We start from the raw sequence: 17,966 nt of genomic DNA, 5'->3' as shown, positions 1-17,966 counted from the left end.
CCTGTACAGGGTCGCTATGGGTTGGAACCGACTCGACGGCACTTAACAACAACAACATCTAAAATAGGGGGACTATAAAGTCACAAAGTGGCTGGCTGGCTTACAGTTTTCAAGAGGGAGTTTAGTTTAAGAATGTGCAGGGGAAGGTAGAATCCTCACTGAATAGTTTTCATCTTGTCCAGATGGATCTGGTAAAAGGAGATGGGGATAAGATTCTTATGGTTCAATAGTGAGTAATCGTTATCATGACTAATTCTGACTGTCACAACCGTAAAGGTAGAAGTTTTGTAACAAAAATGGTTGAGTAGTTTTTTTTTACAGTCCAGGAACAGAGGACTCTAGGACCATCAAGGGAGAGGAGCACAAGCTGAATGTGGGACCCTATCCAGAGAAGAAGCAGCGACATCAGAGATGGAGGCAGAGGTGATGGCATGGAGAGATAGAATATCTAAGGACTCTAGACTCATGGAAGGAGAAAGGCTGTGTGCTGGTGGCCAGGAGGCAGGCTTGCAGAATGTGCCCTTTGGTTGTTTAAATGATTATATATTCCTGAGTGTTTTTGTGTACATTAAAAAATAAAACAAAAAAAACAGAAGGAATTTAAAAAATATATGTCATTGGACTACATATTATGTTGGACTATGTGATTGGATTACAGAATACAGTTGAATCACATGCAGCACCCAGTCTATATCTGTGAGAGGGAGATGCACACAAATATACATACAAAAAGACAGGGAAGTAGAGGAGAAAAAGAGAGATAATGTGAACTATGAGACAACATGGTAGAGTAGAAAGGGCAGGAGCGTTCATATATATACCTTATGGGGCTGAGAACCAAATATTTAATCTTCAGAATTTAAATTTCCTCAACAGTAATTTTAAAGTCAGAGTATATATCTTATACTATAAAATGGATGTTAGAATAGACTCTGAAAGTTGCTCTCCATCATAGAGATGCTAAAGCAAATGGAAGAAATGAGGAAGTAAAAGAGCTGAACAGAAAAATTCTAAGGGCTGCTAGAGAAGACAAAGTCAAGTATTATAATGAAATGTGCAAAGATCTGGAGTTAGGGAACCAAAATGGAAGAACATGCTTAACATTTCTCAAGTGAAAGAACTGAGGAAAAAAATTCAAGCCTGAACTTGCAATATTTAATGACTCCATGGGCAGAATATTGAATAATGCAGAAAGAAAATGGAAGGAATACATAGAGACACTTTTTCAAAAAGAAATGGTAATGTTCAACTATTTCAAGAGGTAGCATATAATCAAGATTTAGTAGTACTGAAGGAAGATATGCAAGCTGCACTGAAGGCGATGGAAAAGAACAATGCTCTGAGAAGTGATGGAATACAAATTAAACTCTTACAACAAACTGATACAGCATTGGAAGTACTCACTCATCTGTGCCAAGAAATTTGGAAAACAGCTACCTGGTCAAATAATTGGAAGACATCCATATTTGTGCCCATTCCAAAGAAAGGTGATACAACAGAGTGCAGAAACCATTGGACAATATCATTAATATCACACACAAGTAAAATTTTACTAAAGATAATTTTTAAATGGCTGCTACAGTCATTGACAGAGAACAGCCAGAAATTCAAGCCAGATTCAGATGCAGGCATGGAACAAGGGATATTATTGCTAATGTCATGTGGATCTTGGCGGAAAACAGAAAGTACCAGAGAGATATTAACCTGTGCTTTATTGACGATGCAAAGGCTCTCAACTGTGTGGATCATGACAAGCTTTGAACAACACTGTGGAGAATGAACATTCTTGAAGACTTAATTATGCTCATGAAGAACCTGTACATAGACCAAGACACAGTCTTTCGAATCAAACAAGGGAACACTGAATAGTTTAAAATCAGGAAAGGTGTGCACCAGGGTGGTGTTTTTTCACCATACTTAACCAATCTTTATGCTGAGCAAATAATCCTAGAAAGTGGATTGTGTGAAGAAGAATATGGCATTAGAATTGGAGGAGCGCTCATTAACAACCTGTGATATGCAGATGATACAACATTGCTTGCTTGAAGGAAAGAAGATTTAAAATACTAATGAAGATCGAAGACTACAGCCTTCAGTATGGATCACACCTCAATGTATAGAAGACAAACATCTTCACCACTGGGCCAATAAACAGCATCCACATAAATGGAGTATCATTGGCTCTTGATCGTATGCTACCTCTTGAAATGGTTGAGCCAATGATACTGATGGAGGAAGTCCAAGATGCATTGAAGGAATTGGCAAAGAACAAGGCACCAGGAATTGATGGAATAAAAATTGAAATCTTTCAAGAAAGTGAGGCTGCACAGGAGGCACTCACTCATCTCTGCCAAGAAATTTGGAAGACAACTATCTGGCCAATTGATTGGAAGAAATCCATATTTGTGCCCATTCCAAAGAGAGGTAACCCAATGGAATGAAGAAACCATCGGAAAATCTCTTTGATATCCCATGCAAGTAAAGTTTTGCTAAAGGTAATACAGAAATGGCTACAATCATACATTGACAGAGAGCATCCAGAAGAGGCCGTGGAACAAGGGTATCATTGCTGATGTCCGATGGATCTTGGCTGGAAGCAGAGAATATCAGAAAGATGTTTACCTGTGCTTTATTGACTACACAAAGGTTTTCGATTGTGTGGATCATGACAAGCTATGGGCAACATTGTGAAGTATGAGTATTCCTGAACACTTAATTGTGCTCATGAGGAATCTGTACCTGGACCAAGAAGCAGTTATTCGAACAGAACATGGGAACACCGAATGTTTTAAAATTGGGAAAGGTGTGTGACAAGGTTGTATTCTTTCACCATACTTATTCAACCTGTATGCTGAGCAAATAATATGAGAAGCTGGATTATATGAAGAAAAACGTGGCATCAGGATTGGAGGAAGACTTATTACCAACCTGCGATATGCAGATGATACAACCTTGCTTGCTGAAAGTGAAGAGTACTTAAAACATTTACTGATAAAGATCAAAGAGCACAGCCTTCGGTATGGATTGCATCTCAATGTAAAGAAAACAAAAATCCTCACCACTGGACCAATAAACATTCTTATCAGTGGAGAAAAGATTGAAGTTGTCAAGGACTTCATTCTTCTTGGATCAACTAACAACACTCATGGAAGCAGCAATCAAGAAATCAAATGACGTATTGCTTTAGGCAAATCTGTTGCACAAGACCTTTTTGAGGTGTTGAAGAGCAAAGATGTCAGCTTGAGGACTGTGGTGCGCCTGACCCAAGCCATGGTATTTTCATTAACCTCATATGCATGCGAAAGCTGGACAGTGAATAAGGAAGACCGTAGGAGAATTGATGCTTTTGAGTTATGGTGTTGGAGGAGAGTATTGAAGGTGCCATGGACTGCCAAAAAAAAACAATAGATCCGTTTTGGAAGAAGTGCAGCCAGAGTGCTCCTTGGAGGCCAAGATGGCCAAACTTCGTCTCTCATACTTTGAACATATTGTCAGGAGGGAACAGTCATTGGAGAAGGATATCATGTTTGGTAAGGTGGAGAGTCCAAGAAAAAGAGGAAGACCCCAATGATGTATTGGCTAAGTGTCAGCATCAATGTACTCAAACGTGGCAACAATAGTGAGGTTGGCCCAAGATCGGGCAGTGTTTCATTTTGCTGTGCATAAGGTCACTATGGGTTGGTACCGACTCAATGGCACCTAACAACATCAAACATAAATGGAGAAAAGATTGAAGTTGTCAAAGAGTTCATTTGCTTTGATCTATTGTCAACACTCATGCAAGTAGCAGTTAAGAAATCAAATGACATCATTAGGCAAATCTGCTGCACAGGACCTCTTTAAGGTGTTCAAGAGCAAATATGTCAGTTTGAGGACTAAGGTGTGCCTGACCCAAGCCATGACAATTCAATTGCCATGCATGTGAAAGTTGGACAATGAATAAAGAAGACTTTAGAAGATTTGATGCATTTGAGTTATGGTGTTGGAGGAGAATATTAAAAGTACTATGGATTTCCAGGAGAACAAACAAATCTGTGTTGGAAGAAGCACAATCAGAATGCTCCTTGAACGTGAGGATAATGAGACTTTACAACTCATACTTCAGACTTATTATCAGAAGCGACCAGTCCCTGGAGAAGGACGTCATGTTAGGTAAAGTGAAGGGTCAGCCAAAAAGAGGAAGACTCTCAATGAGATGTTTTTGCACAATGACAGCAGCAATGGGCTGAAGTGTAACAATTATTGTGAGGTTGGTGCAGGACCAGACAGTGTTTTGTTCTGTTGTGCATAAGGTTGCTATGAGTTGGTGCTGACCCGATGTCACCTAACAACATAAAATATCTAATGTAGTGTATATCACATTGTAGCTTTCATTCAACAATGACAAGTATTCTATTAAAGAAGTCATTCTATCGAATAGCTGCATAGACATATTGGGCATATTGGTATATGTGTTGTTGTTGCTGTTAAGTGCCACTGAGTTGGTTCTGACTCATAGCGACCCCGTATAAGGTTTCTGAGGAGCAGCTGGGAGCTTGAACCACCAACCTTGCAGTTCAAACGGCTTTGCAGTCTGGCGCATTAACCCATAGTGCCACACCAGGACTCTGTTGATATATATGAGGGGGCTTCAAATAAATAGTTTATGGAAAATTTCTATGATCTTTTGATTAGAATTTCCACGAACTTTCTTTCTGAAGTCCCCCCATCTAAATAAATATGTAAAAATAAATCGAGGAAGCATACAATATTATGGCATTTTTTTTTACATCTAATGTACTTATAGAAATAATATTACATAATAATAATAATATTATGGGGGCACAGGAGTCTAAAAGTGGAGGGGGTTGCCCAGTTGGCCAAAACCATATAATGTGCATGTTATTTGCATTAAAATGCAGTACATATGTTATATCCAATCAAATTATAAGGCATAGATATTGTGCAGATGTGCAGTCTGGAAGAATCGAAAGAAAGTCTGCTTTGGAATCATGACATCCACATGGGAGTCTTGGCTCTGATAGTAACAAGCTGTGCAGCCTTGGGGAGGTCACATAATCTTTTGAGCTATCATTTCCAAATCAGCCACTTTAGGTGCACAGTAAATATTTCTCAAGGAATTCTAGGTGATCTCCTCAGGTTTTGTGACCCCAATATATCTAATGACTTAGAGTCAATTGACTTTCCATTCAGTCATTACACACAGCATGGAGATTTAGTGCCTCATTCCTGAAAAATAACTTGTCTCTCCCCTCACCCCACTTTCCTCCTCACCCCCATCACAGTCTCCCTTTATGATCTCACTTTCAAATACCCACTGAAGTCAGATGGGCAACATCTTCTGGAGTTTTCTCTTTCTGCCAGTTTTCTGTTTATGATGGAGTTGCCATTTTGAATTTCTAAAGTGCCTTCTAATTCCCATTACAGGCACGGTGATTTGTCTCTTGTCAGTTCTACAGGACTGTCAGAACCTATTTACTAACCTCTCCGATTTCCTCCTTCGGAACTCTTCAGCCAGGCTCTTTTTCCTGCTCTGTATTCCGTTCACTGCTCTGCCACCCTCACGGGCCTCCGCTCAGCTCCATGATGCATCCATTCAGAAGAGAAATCCCCTCTCTTCCTGGGTCTGGGAAGTTTTTAAATACTACCAGTCTGTCTGCCTTTCTGTTATACTCTTACCCAAAAATGAAAAACAGACTGTAATTAAAAACAAAAACAAAAACAAAAAACCTCTAAAGTCACCCAAGTTCCATTTGAGTAAACTTTTTTGATGGTATTAGAAAATCTATTGCAAGTCAGTCACTAGTATATATACTTTGTTTTTTAACCACCATTAACAAACAAGATTTTTGTTCAGACCAAGTGAAAAGAAAACCTATTGGATTCCATTTTTGATCCTTTCCTGGTCTGTTGATGCTTTTGTGCACAAGACATTTATACAGCCATGTATTTAAAGCCTGAAAAATGTAGTGAGTCTCTAAATGTTAATAGCATTTTAACATGAAAAACAAAAAATTACATTTTTTTTAGAGATGGCAATGGGCAATTTGGGGATAGGAATAATGTATTCAGTAAATACATTTCACACCACCCATCGCAGCACTCCTGCCGACTCTTCAGATCAATATTTGATGAGAATGTATCAAAGCCAGCTTATTGCTATGATGAGCCACTGCTGTCTTTTGATTGAAGTTAATGAAGCAGACATATTAGTGTAAAGCGCTGGCTGGATACTTTCAAAATTTGTCCTAACCACCACTAGTGCCGCTAATGGAAGATGGTAATTACTGTCCACATAGTTCTGAAATCATTAAAAAAATGGGCACTCAGGAATCACATGATTAAAATACAGGTCTGGGTAACAGAAGTTTGCTGGACATGTGCTGATGTGCGTCAGTGGAGTTAAAAGTGACAGCACGGCTTACTACTTCCAAATGGCAATCTTTCTCCTGTCGCATGTGGAGACATGTTAAAAGGACTAGGACACAGATACCTTGGCAATGACACCACAGAGAGATACCACTGACTGCTTCCCACTCCCTCCCTCTTGGTGACCTACTTAGAAGCATGTATAGATTCCATTGTTGACAAAGATTCTGAGAACTGAAGCTGTTAGGATATCTCATGCCATCTCACAATGAACAGTGGGTAACTGGTAGCTCTGGACCTGTTCACCCTGCTCCCTGCTTCAGGTCCGGCCCTGGTGGATTTGTAGTTGGTGCATTTCCTGATGGAGCAGGCCCACTGCCATTGAGTCAATTCTGACTCCTAGCGACCCTACATAGGGTTTTTGAAACTGTATGTCTTTATGGGAACAGAAAACCTCATCTCTCTTCCACAAAATGGCTTGTGAGTCTGAACTGCTGACCTTGTGGTTAGCAGCCCAACACTTAACCCAACTGCACCACGAGGACTTCTTGATGGGACAGGAGAGGCTGTAAAATGTGCGGTTGGTGACAAAGAGTTCCTGGCAGCAGAGAAGCAGGCATGGGGCAAGACTTCCCTTCCACGAAGGAGCAGGAGACAACTGAGAAGTCTGTGTGGTCTCTCTGGACCAGGCCTATGGACACTCTCCCCGTTTCATTTAAAATGCCTTCAAAGTAATTTGTACTGCAGCTTGTCTGATCTGAAAGTAAAAAGCCTTACAAAGGATCATCCTGTCCAGAGTATGTCAGGGAAAGCAGTCTCTTGAAGGTAAGATAGCTTCTTGGGGAATCTTGCCCTCACATGGTCTGGGTGCTCTTTCATATACACAAGGGAGCTTCAGAAAAAGTTTGCAGCAAAATTCCATTATCTTTTCATTTTCCTTTTTCATGAACTTTTTGAGATTCCCTCATCAAGATTCTGCATAACCACCCTGTTGTTCTCATTGTGTGTTGCAGAGTAAATTCCAACTTCTATTGAAAATATAAGACAGGAAATCATAGGATTTCCTAGACTGTAACTTTTACAGGAGTTGATTGACCTGGAATTTCTCCAGCACCAACCCGTGAGGAAGACCCAAATTCAAACTCATTGTTATAGAGTCCATTCTGACTCGTGGTGATCCCATGTGTTACAGAGTAGAACTGCTCCACAGAGTTTTCTTGGCGAGTTTTTTTGGCTGTAATTTTTACAGAAGCACATCTCCAGACCTTTCTTCTGTGAAGCTCTTGCTGTTGTGTGCTGTCAAGTTGGTTCAGACTCATAGCAACCCTACATGGGATTTGCAAGGATAGATGGTGGGTTTGAACAGCTACATTGCAGTAAACAGTCCAGTACTTATCCTACAGCACCACACCATTGTTGTTGTTATTGTTAAATGCTGTCAAATCAGTTCCGACACATAGAGACCCTGTATAGTGTTTCCAAGGAGCAGCTTGTGAGCTTGAATCACCAACCTTGCAGTTCAAAGTGACTTTGCAATCCAGCGTATTAACCCACAGCGCCACACCAGTACTTCACCATTGGGTGAGTTCAAATCACCAACAGTAGGTTACTAGTCGAGAACAAAGCATTTGTGCCACTCAGGGACCCTGTGAGGGAAGCAGAATGAGGATTATCTTTTCATTTAAATAACAGGAAAGTCGATTCAGTTAGTCAAAATGACTTGTCTAGGGACGGACCTTCCAACTTCAAACACACCATGGCACTAAGCTCCACACTGCTATTCTTGGCACCTGAGAGTGAGGCCCTCTGCCAAGCCCTGATCCCCAGCCATCCACCACTCTGGCTCTGCTATATCCCCTGCATGGGTGGGTAATGAACAAGCCCCATCTGGAAAGTTATTCTCAGAGAGACAATAAAATAATATAAATAAATGCCACCAGATAAAGGATTTTAAAATCACCTCCACTCCTTCCTCCTGTTTCCTGGTTCCAAAAGCCCCAGTGGGTCTCCAAGACTTACAGGGAAAAGCTCCAACTGCTTTTCTGTGTTGGACTCTTCACTAGACTTAACCCAAAAAGGACTTTTCTGGGCAGCCAGGAGACTACTGTCTTCTCCAGAATTTGAAACATCTTTTCTTTTGCACATGATGCTTTCCTCTAGGCAACTGGTAGAGTTTCTTCTCCCTTCTGTTTGGCCAAATTCTGCCCAAGTGCTGACCCCTTCTTCCGTCCTACTGCCACCACACAAGCTCCACTGCCACTTTTGCCATGAATTGTTCCTACCTTGTCCCTCAACGTGTTTGCTTCCTGCATTGACTCCTGAGTTCTTGCTGACCATACCAGTCACTACTGATTTGATTGAAATTCAACTTCAATCTAGAAGAGATTTGGAAAAAAAAAAAAAAAAAAAAGGAAATTCATAACAAGGAAAGGTGGAAAGATCCAGAGCAGTGACTTCTTCCACATGGTGGGAAACATGGCAACCAACACTTCCTGTACTGTGCATCTTACAGGCTAATAACCCAAGGGTGATTTAGTTTTCTCCTCTGAGTTTTATTTTAGGTAGTCTCTGGTTAGTCCTCTGACCAGCCTGCTTGCTTTAGACACCTGTCTCTAGGACTGAATGATTTAAAATAGACCCTACCACTGAGGGCCTTACATTGTTTGTTGTTACCAGAGAAGGATAAATCACCTAAGTCCAAGCAACCTCCCTGGTTGTTGTCCAAGATATTGCCCATGTGCTCTGGTAAATTGCTACTTCATTTTGCATAAATCATGTTTCCTATCTCAATCAATTGGACAACTCGTTGAGGCTGGATCTAGGGCCACATCGTATCCATTTAAATCTCCCATGGTGCCTAGTACAATGCAGTGCCATTTTATTTATTTACTCAACCATTTATTGAGTGCCTATCAACACTCATGGAAGCAGCAGTCAAGAAATCAAATGACGTATTGCATTAGGCAAATCTGCTGCACAAGACCTTTTTAAAGTGTTGAAGAGCAAAGATGTCAGCTTGAGGACAAAGGTGCGCCTGACCCAAGCCATGGTATTTTCAATAACCTCATATGCATACAAAAGCTGGATAGTAAATAAGGAAGACAATAGAATAATTGATGCTTTTGAGTTATGGTGTTGGAAGGGAATGTTGAAAGTGACATGGGCTGCCAGAAGAACCAATAGATCCGTTTTAGAAGAAGTACAGCCAGAATGCTCCTTGGAGGCCAGGATGGTCAAACTTTGTCTCTCATTTTGGACATATTGTCAGGAGGGATCAACCACCGGAGAAGGATATCATGTTTGGTAAGGTGAAGGGTCGGAGAAAAAGAGGAAGACCCCCAATGAGATGGATTGGCCAAGTGGCAACATCGATGAACTCAAATGTGGCAACAGTGGTGAGGTTGGCCCAGGATCGGGCAGTGTTTCGTTTTGCTGCATAAGGTCACTATGAGTTGGTATCAACTCAATGGCATCTAATACCAACAACAAGAATTCTGGGGAAATTCCATAGCAGATATTAAAGATGAAACTTGTTAGCAATTCCAGCTCTTGCGACAAATAACTTAGAGTTGCTCAAATCTTCATGCTTTGAATTCATAAGTATTATTTCTTCCTTCCATACTGCCTTTCCCAGACAGAAAAGTCCACTCAGTCTCCAAAGCTTAGTCCAAGTATCACATTCTGGAAAGCCTTTCCTGAAATCTTCTCTTCATTCCCTTGCCCCAAGATTGGATGAGGTGCCCCTCTTCTGTGAACCTGTGGTACCTTGGATTTCCTTGATATGACTTTTATCTCCAAAGTCTTCTTAACTCCCATCAAATGATTGAGAGTGAGCATGCAAATAGTGTGCACAGGACTCTAATTCAGGGACTAGTTAGTTTTGACATTCACTAGTCCTGGTGCGGCACTCTGGGTTAATGTACTGGACTGCAAAGTTGGTTTGAACTACAAGGTAGGTGGTTCAAGCTAACAAGCTGCTCCTAGAAAACCCTATGCAGGGTTGCTATGGGTTGGAACTGACTCAATGGCACTAAACAACGGCAATAACAAGTTTAAGAGGAACTGTCTCAGAAGCAGGAAGAGGCAATCCCAGGCCCATCAAGAAAGCAGAGCCATAAGCAGAGTATTAGATCTCTACCTGGAAAAGTAGTGACAGCAGAGGTGGTGGAAGAGGTGTCAGCATGGAGATACAAAGCAATTTCGGGGTTCCCCACTCAGGGACCAAAGAAAGCTGAGTACTGGAAGCTGGCTTGCAGAATATGTCCTTTGGACATTTACAGACTGGTTAAAAGAGCTTTGTAACACTGGCCCAAGCAGGGCAGAGGCTGAAGGCCCAACATGACTGAGAGGCAGAAGACAAAAGTGAAGGATGACTGCAGTATGGCAGAGAAGAGGTGTTCCTGAGTGGAAAATTGCTGCATCCTGAGTTGTTTCTGATTCTGAATTATACCCTGTTTATTTGCTTAGTAAACCCCATAATCATGAATATTATTATGAATTCTCTGTGGCCATTGCGATGGATGATCAAATGCAGATGTGAAGCAGAGAGTGCTGGGGGAGGGATGGATGGTGCCAGAATAGGATAAAGAAGGTTGGAGGGTAGAAGCATGTGCATGCAGATTCATAGGAATCTGCCTTGGACTGGTTTTGAGTTTGATTCTCCTTAGTCCTTGTGAAGCCAGATTAAGTCAGACATGGCCCCACATACAGTTTTTGCAGCACCCAAGTACTTTTCATGACACTTAACACTCATCATTGTTATTGTTAAGTACCATGGAGTTGGTTCTGACTCATAGTGAACCTGTATAGAGTTTCAGAGGAACAGCTGGTGAGTTTGAACCACTGACCTTAAGGTTGAGTGTTTATCCTATGGCACCACACCAGGACTCAAAGCACTTACCATAGCACACTGTAATTATTTACTTGTCCATTTTTTCTACTACAGTATTTTCTCACATATTACATGCCAACAGAAACAACAGGCACATGCATGTAATGCATAGTGCTCATAGTGTTGCATGGTTTCCAAAAAAAACTAATAATGTGAGTGTTATTTATGTAAAAATATGTTAAACCAATGGTCCTCACCTGGACCAGCAATGTCAACATCACTTTGGAACTAGTTAGAAATACAGATTCTTGGGTCCTACCCCAGACCTACTGAATCAGGGGTTCTGGGGTCAGGCCCAGCAATCTCTTTGAACATGCTCTCCAGGATACTTTCAACACATTTTCAAGTTTAAAAACCAGTGATATAGACAAACACTCCCAACAATCTTCCTGGCATCTGGCTCCTAGTAGGTACACAGTGAAGTTTTGTCAAATGAATGAATGAATACAATGGGACTTCAAGAACTTCTTCACCAGATTTCATCATCTTTTTTATTCTATTTTTCTAAGAACTGTTTGAAGCCCCCTCGAACATATTGCCTTGTTCATCTGAAGCTTTTGGATACATTGTTTTTTTCTTGCTTTCCAGTGATTGTAATTAGAAAGATAAATGATTTCCATTCATTCATTGATCCATCCATTCATTTATTAGACCATCTAGAAAGCTTGGGATTCCCAAGTTGAACTCTTACTGTTTATCAGAGCACGTGGTATTCTTCAGTGCTATTGTTCCAAAAGAATCAACAAGGATTCTAGAGAAAACCATGTTCATACAATTTCTGGACATCCTTTGAGCTTTGCACGATTATAAGAAGAACTAACAAAAATAAAACAAAAAAACTCTCAATTAATCCTGAATGCCTTCAAGTCATCTTTGTTGATAAGCCTGGGGCTTAAGTTATAAACAAATTAAAGACTAAAAACTTTTCTTTGCCACATTCTTTCAAGAACTTCATTACTGTCTGTGAGCTACTTGGTTCCTTTCAGAGAGACCAGTTCTCTGTGCACTGGACTGAGCAGGGCTGGCCTGCACCTTGGCAAAGCTGAGTGGGAGTGTGGGTGAAAGACAGAGCAGTCTCAATAGCCCAATACTATGCTTTCAGCAAGCTTTTGAGAACAAAGTCTCTGTTTTTATTACATTCCTTGCCAGTGGTCATGGCGGGCTTCTTTTAGTGGGATGTTCCATGCCTTGGCACCAAGTGCCATAGCAAGGCATCCTCTGAGCACCCCAGACTCCTCCCAGGACCCTGAAATGAGGCCAGTTTAGAGGTCATCATCTCCCATTACATACATGCATGTAAATACACATTTTATGATCATCTTTTCCTGCACCCCAAAGAAGACATTGAATATAAAGTCCCCAAGGACAAAAGTATTCTTTATTATTCCAACGTGTGAGGCTCTTTTTGTTTTGTTTTATTAAATTATGAATGATTCGTTTCTGGAAACTTATTCTGCATTGCAATGTTCAAAACTTATGCCAATGAAGTCCTGATCCATGATGCAACATGGATGAACCTTGAAAACATTATGCTGAGGGAAATAAGTCAGTTACAAATATGACTTAATCAGAAAAGGTAAATGCATAGAGATCAAAGTATAATCAGGGTTTTAGGAAGCACTTCATTTCTGTTGTTGTTGTTGTTATTATTAGGTGTCATCAAGTTGATTTTGACCCACAGTGACCCTATGTACAAAAGAACAAAACACCACCGGTTCTGTGCCATCCTCACATCACTGCTATGCTTGAATCCATTGCTGCTGTCCCTGTGCCAATCCATCTCATTGGTGGTCTTCCTCTGTTACTTGAACCCTCTACTTTATCAAGTATGATGTTCTTCTCCAAGAACTGGTCCCTCCTAAAAATATGACCAAAGTATCAGAGAAAAAGTCTGGCCATTCTGGCTTCTAAGAAGTATTCTTGTTGTACTTCTTCCAACATAGATTTGTTTGTTCTCTGGCAGTCCATGGTGGCTTTAATATTCTCTAAGTTTCTGTTGATGTTGTTGTTGTCGTTAGGTGCCATCGAGTCAGTACCAACTCATAGCGACCCTATGCACAATAGAATGAAACACTGCCCAGTACAGGGCCACCTTCACAATTTTTGCCACACTTGAGCCCATTGATGCTGCCATTTTGCCAATCCATCTCGCTGGAGGTCTTCCTCTTTTTCTCTGACCCTCCACCTTACCAAACATGATAACCTTCTCTAGCAACTGGTCCCTCCTGACAATATGTCCTAAGTAGAAGAGATGAAGTTTGGCCATCGTGGCGCCCAAGGAGCACTCTGGCTGCACTTCCTCAAGCACAGATCTGTTGGTTCTTTTTGGCAGCCCATGGCACTTTTAATATTCTCCTCCAACACCATAACTCAAAAGCACCGATTCTTCTACGGTCTTCCTTATTCACTGTCTAGCTTTTGCATGCATATGAGGTCATTGAAAATACCATGGCTTAGGTCAGGCACACCTTTGTCCTCAAGCTGACATCTTTGCTCTTCAACACTTAAAAAAGTTCTTGTGCAGAAGAAGATTTGCCTAATGCAATACGTCGTCTGATCTCTTGACTGCTGCTTCCATGAGTGTTGATAGTTGATCCAATAGGAATGAAGTCCTTGACAACTTCAATCTTTCCTCCACTGATAAGAATGTTGCTTATTGGTCCAGTGGTGTGGATTTTTCTTTTCTTTGCAATGAGATGCAATCCTTATGGAAGGCTGTGGTCTTGGATCTTCATCAGTAAGTAGTTTAAGTGCTCTTCACTTTCAGCAAATAAGGTTGTATTATCTGCATATTGTTATTGTTAAGCACTGTGGAGTTGGTTCCGACTCATAGTGACCCTGCACAGGGTTTCTGAGGCTGTAAATCTTTACGGGAGCAGAAAGCCTCATCTTTCTCCCACGGAACTGCTGGTAGTTTCAAACTGCTGACCCTGAGGTTCGCAGCCCGATTCGTAACCACTACGCTACCAGAGCTCCTTTATTGCAGGTTGTTAATGAGTCTTCCTCCAATCCTGATGCCATGTTTTTCTTCATATAATCCAGTTCTCAGATTCTTTGCTCAGCATACAGGTTGAATAAGTATGGTGAAAGAATACAGCCCTGTTGCACACCTTTCTTGATTTTAAACCATTCAGCGTTCCCATGTTCTGTTTGAACAACTGCCTCTTGGTCCATGTACAGATTCCTCATGAGCACAATTAAGTGTTCAAGAATACTCATACTTTGCAATGTTGTCTATAGCTTGTCATCGTAAGAAATTGGGCAAATGATAATGGTGATGGTTGCACAACACAGTTTATGTATTTGGTGTCACTATAAATCTGAATTGACTCAACTGTAGTAGGTTTGTGTGTAGGTGTTTTATTTATATTTTTACAACAAAAATCTTAAACCAGAAGAAAAAAAAAAATGAGTTAAAGATCAGAAGTTAAGGAAAAAGTGAGTCCTGGCGTGACACTGTAGAATAAGTACTAGACCACAGTCTGCCACTAGCCACTCCTTGGAAAACCTATACAGGGTGGCTATGAGTCAGAACCAACTCAGTGGCACTTAAGAATAACAGCATGATTTGTTTCAAACATGGTCTAAAAGATAAACCATATCAAGTTTACTGTGAAGCCACTGTGTGTCACAGCACCAGGGGAGCCAAATAAAACATGGATTCCTGGTTCCCACTCCTGGAGAGTGTCATTCCACGGAGACTGAGAAATTGTTATTTTGGAATAGTTGTGCTAGGTGATTCTGATGTGCAGTTACTATTGGGCATTATTAGATTAGATGATGTTCAACTTCCCTTCCAGCACAGAATCGATGATGATCTGTATTCCCAGGCACATTACAAGCTTGCTTTCTCTCTTTCTTCTCTAGCAATCAAACCTGTATAAAGGCAGAAACCTGTCACTGAAGGAAAATTCAATTATTTTACACAACTGTTGCTTGTTGTTGTATGCCATTAAGTTGGTTTCTACTCATAGTGACTCTGTATAGAGTTTCTGAGAGCAGCTGGTGGGTTGGAACCTCTGACCTTGCAGTTAGCAGTCCAGTGCGTATCCTCAGTGACCTCCAAGGCTCTTTCCACTGACAGACAGCCAGAAAAGGGGTGAGACTGCACCCTGTCAAAGGCAAAAAACTAGTGAGATACTGAAAACCAAGTCAGTACCATTGAGGTCCTGCTCCACAGTGTCACTGTAATAGGTTCAACCTAGGTTATTATCTCATCTCGGCCCCCACTCACTAATTCCTTGCTTTAGTCTCTAGCCTTCTCTGGCCTTCAGTTTCCTAATGCACAAAATGAATGGTTTATCCTACTAGAATGGTTTGTGCTTGACTACCAACCTACCAACCACTATGAGTCAGAACCAACTCAATAGAACTTAACAACAACAATTAACTGAAAAGTAGGTAGTTTGAACCTACACAATAGTGCCACAGAAGACTGTTGTTCTTAAGTGCTGTCGAGCTGGTTCCAACTCATAGCTACCTTATGCACAAAAGAATGAAACACTGCCCAGTCCTGCATCAATCTCACAATCATTGCTACATTTGAGTCCATTGCTGCTGCGACTGTACCAATCCACCTAATTGGAGGGTCTTCCTCTTTTTTGCTGTCCCTCCACTTTACCTAGCATGATGTCCTTCTCCAGGCACTGGTCCCTCCTGTTAACATGTTCAAAGTCTGGTAGATAAAGTCTGGCCACCCTAGCTTCTAAGGAACATTCTGATTGTACTTCTTCAAATACAGATTTGTTTGTTATTTTGGTGGTCCATGGTACTTTTAATATCCTCCTCAAACATAATAACTCAAATGCATCAATATTTGTATGGTCTTCTTTATTCATTGTCCAATTTTCATATGCATATGAGGTTTTGAAAATACTATGGTTTGGGTCAGGCATACCTTAGTCCTTAAACTGAAATCTTTGCTCTTGAACACTGTAAAGAAGTCTTGTGCAGTAGATTTGCCTAATGAGAGATATCGCTTGATTTTTTAGCTGCTTCTTCCATGTTGATGGTGGATCCAAGCAAAATGAAGTTATTAAAAACTTCAATATTTTCTCCATTTATCTTCATGTTATTTATTGGTCCAGTGGTGAGAATATTAGTTTTCTTTATATTGAGTAGCAACCGGTACTGAAGGCTATGGTCTTTGATCATCATCAGTAAGAATTTTAAGTCCTCTTCACTTTCAGCAATCAAGGTTGTATCATCTGCATATCGCAGGTTGTTAGTGAGTCTTCCTCTAGTCCTAATGCCACATTCTTCTTCATATCATCCAGCTTCTCAGATTATATTGTTCATCATACAGATTGATTAAGTATGGTGAAATAATACAACTCTGGTACACACTTGTCCTAATGTTAAACCATTTAGTGTTGCCTTGTTCTGTTCTAACAACTGCCCCTTTGTCTCCACAGGTTCTTCATGAGCACAATTAATTGTTTCTGAATATTCATTTTTCACAATGTTGTCCATAGCTTGTCATGATCCAGAGAATCAAAAGTCTTTGCATAGTCAATAAAGCACAGGTAAACATCTTTCTGGTATTCTCTGCTTTCAGTCAAGATCAGTCTGATGTCAGCAATAATCTTGCTTGTTCCACACCCTTAACTGAATTCTGATTGAATCTTTGGTAGTCCCCTATCAATGTACAGCTGCAGCCATTTGTGAATTATCTTTAACAAATTTTTACTTGCATGAGATATTAATGATATTGTCTGATGATTTCCACATTTCATTCATTGGGTCACCTCTCTTTGGAATGGGCATAAACATGGATCTCTTCCAATCGGTTGGCCAGGTAGCTTTCTTCCAAATTTCTTGGCATGGATGAGTGAGTGCCTCCAGTGTGGCATCAGTTTGTTGAAAGATTTCCATTTGTATTCTATCAATTCATGGAGCCTTGTTCTTTGCCAATGCCTTCAGTGCACCTTGCACTTCTTCCTTTGGTATCATTGGCTCTTGATCATATACTACCTCTGTAAAAGGTTGTATATCAACTATTTCTTTTTGGTACAGTGACTCTGTGTATTCCTTCCACCTTCTGTTGATGCTTTCTGAGTCTTTCAATATTTTTCAATAAGACTACTTCAATATTGCTAGTCGAGGCTTCAATTTTTCCTTCAGTTCCTGCAGCTTGAGAAATTCTGAGCATGTTATTCCTTTTTGGTTTTCTAACTGTAGGTCTGTGCATATTTTGTAATAATATTTGACTTTGTCTTCTTGAGCTCACCTTTGAAATTAGCTATCCAGCTCTTTTACCTCCTCAATTCTTCCATTTGCATTAGCATCTCTATGCTGGAGAGCAAGTTTCAGAGTTTTGCTCTTTTTCTTCATCCTTGCCTTCTTAATGACCTTTTGCTTTCTTCCTGTATGATGATCTTTTTTTTTTTTTTTTAAGTTTTTATTGTGAATTGGGTGATAGTTTACATGGGAGAACATCAGCCTTACATTCATCCTATCGTATTGTGTTTCATTGCAATGATTACAATCCCCTCTATGCACCATCATTCAACAGCATTTGCTTCCATTCCCTCTGTTTGTGTGTGTGTGTGTGTTTGTTTTATTTTTGAATGTACACTGAAGCACTCAGGAATATGCAACCATTTAAACAACCAAAGGGCATACCCTGCAAGCCCATCCCCTGGCCATCAGCACACAGCCCCTCTCCCTCCCTGAGTCCAGGGTCCCCTGCTTCTCCATCTCTCCA

Source organism: Chrysochloris asiatica, unplaced genomic scaffold (assembly GCF_000296735.1).
Source record: "Chrysochloris asiatica unplaced genomic scaffold, ChrAsi1.0 scaffold00134, whole genome shotgun sequence".
In the NCBI taxonomy this organism is placed as follows: domain Eukaryota; kingdom Metazoa; phylum Chordata; class Mammalia; order Afrosoricida; family Chrysochloridae; genus Chrysochloris; species Chrysochloris asiatica.
Note: the sequence above shows the minus strand (reverse complement) of the source record.